The sequence below is a fragment of the Gracilinanus agilis genome, chromosome 3 (genome assembly GCF_016433145.1).
Source record: "Gracilinanus agilis isolate LMUSP501 chromosome 3, AgileGrace, whole genome shotgun sequence".
Lineage (NCBI taxonomy): Eukaryota > Metazoa > Chordata > Mammalia > Didelphimorphia > Didelphidae > Gracilinanus > Gracilinanus agilis.
In genome coordinates, this window is record NC_058132.1 from 333,108,749 (window position 1) to 333,111,347 (window position 2,599).

The 2,599-nt window shown below is 37.7% G+C and overlaps 1 pseudogene; it reads left to right on the plus strand.

The window, feature by feature from the left end:
- Nucleotides 1-206: 206 nt before the first annotated feature.
- Nucleotides 207-2,086, plus strand: LOC123239425 (annotated as a pseudogene).
- Nucleotides 2,087-2,599: the final 513 nt, after the last annotated feature.

Consider the following 2,599-nt stretch of genomic DNA (forward strand, 5'->3'; position numbering starts at 1 on the left):
CATGAGAAAGTGCTCTAAATCTCTTATAATTAGAGAAATGCAAATCGAAACAACTCTGAGGTTCCACCTTACATCTAGCAGATTGCCTAACATGATAGAAAAGGAAAGTAATAAATGTTGGAGAGGATGTGGCAAAATTGGGACATTAATACACTGCTGGTAGAGTTGTGAATTGATCCAACCATTCTGGATAGCAATTTGGAACTATGCCCAAAGGGCCCTAAAAGACTGCCTGCCCTTTGATCCAGCCATACCACTGCTGGGTTTATACCCCAAAGAGATAATAAGGAAAAAGACTTGTACAAAAATATTTATAGCAGCGCTCTTTGTGCTGGCAAAAAATTGGAAAATGAGGGGATGCCCTTCGAATGGGGAATGGCTGAACAAATTATGGTATATGTTGGTGATACAATACTATTGTGCTGAAAGGAATAACGAACTGAAAGAATTCCATGTGAACTGGAAAGACCTCCAGGAATTGATGCAGAGTGAAAAGAGCAGAGCCAGAAGAACATTCTACACAGAGGCTGATACAATGTGGTAAAATCGAATGTAATGGACTTCTGTACTAGCAGCAATACAATGACCCAGGACAATTCTGAGGGATTTATGGAAAAGACGCTACACACATTCAGAGGAAGGACTGCAGGAGTGGAAACACAAAAGAAAAACAACTGCTTGATCACATGGGTTGATGGGAATGTGATTGGGGATACAGACTCTAAAAGATCATCCTAGTGCAAGTATCAATAGTATGGAAATAGATCTTGATCAATGACACATGTAAAACCTAGTGGAATTGCTCATTGGCTATGGGAGGGGGTAGGAGGATGGGAGAGAAAGAATATGAATCATGTAACCATGGAAAAATATTCTAAATTAATTAATTAAATGAAATTTTAAAAAAGAATATATGAACATACATATGCATATGCCCCCATACTAATACATCCTTCTGATCATAACAGTTATAGCTGAGTTCCAATACAATGTTCTTTCCACTATATCCCCCTATATATACACACATGCATACCCATTCATACATGTGCTTAAATACATATATGAATGCACACAGACACACATGCTTATACCTTAAATCAAATCGATTCTATTTTATTTCCAATACAGTGTTCTTCCTAATATTCCCCACCACAGCCAATCACATCAGTTATATGGCATGGGTGAGTATTTTGGGAGGATTGGGGAAGAAGTGAAGAGAGATCTAGACCTCTAATTTCATTAGTAAGCAAACATCCAACAGATATGATAAGAGCCTAGATATAATACATATTCATTCTGCTGGCCAAGAAGCCAAAGGAATAAGGTCAAGGAGAAGAAGGTGGCGCCAGCCACTGCTGTCAAGAAGCAGGAAGCCAAGAAAGTGGTCAATCCTTTTTTTTGAAAAGCAGCCCAAGAGCTTTGGCATTGATCAGGACATCCAGCCCAAAAGAGATCTCACTTGCTTTGTCAAATAGCTTCAATACATCAGACTGTGACGTCAAAGGTCTGTCGTTTTTAAGCAATTGAAAGTACACCAGCAATCAATCAGTTCACCCAGGCTTTGGATCATCAGACAGCTAGTTGACTGCTTAGACTGGATCAAAAGTACAAACCTGAAACAAAGCAAGAGAAGAAGCTGACTTGGGCTGAAAAAAAGCTACTAGGATGGAGGAAGGCCCCACTAAGCGACAACCTGTCCACAGACCAGATGTCAACACTGTTGCTACTCTAGTTGAAAACAAGAAAGCATAGTTGGTGGTGATTGCACATGACATAGACCACATTGAGGTTATGGTCCTCCTACCTACCTTGTGTCAAAAAGTGTGGGTTCCTTAATGTATTGGCAAATGCAAAACCAGTCTAGGTACCATAGTTCACAGAAAAACTTGAAAAAAGCATTGCTGTTGTGCAGATTAACCCAGAATATAAAGGAGCTCTGTTAAAAGCCATGAAAATCAATTACAATGATAGATATGGTGAGATCTGTCATTACCAGTATGGCAATGTTCTGGGTCCAAAATCAACAGCTTATATTGCCAAGCTGAAAGAGGCAAAAGCTAAGGAGCTTGCAATCAAATTGGGTTAAATTATATTTGATTTTTATATACATAAAAATTAAAATTGAAAAAAATTGAAAAAAGAAACTTAACTGATGAAATTCTGTCCACTGATTTAAATCAGCAAATTCCTCTGTATGTGATGTATAGACTTAGAGGGTTGAGGCACTAAGAAAATAAATGATTTGCATAGGATGACATAACTAGTATGTCAGAGAAAGGATTTAAACCAAGTCTTCCTTACTCCAAGACCAAAGCCCTCTATTCAACAGGCCAAGCTGCTTCTTGCCTAAATCTGTCAAATATTTTAAAGTACTTAGATTTGCTTCATCATGAATAGAACATTGTCTGAAGTCACCAAATTCTCCTCCTATGACCCTTATGGGACAATACTGAGTTTGGTCCTTATCTATTTATCTATCTATCTATCTATCTATCTATCTATCTGTTTATTTGTTTATTCATTTATTTATTTGTTTGTTTGTTTGCTGGCCAATAGATTTTCAGAAGAAATCTTTCCTTGATCACTTTTTCAGGCATAG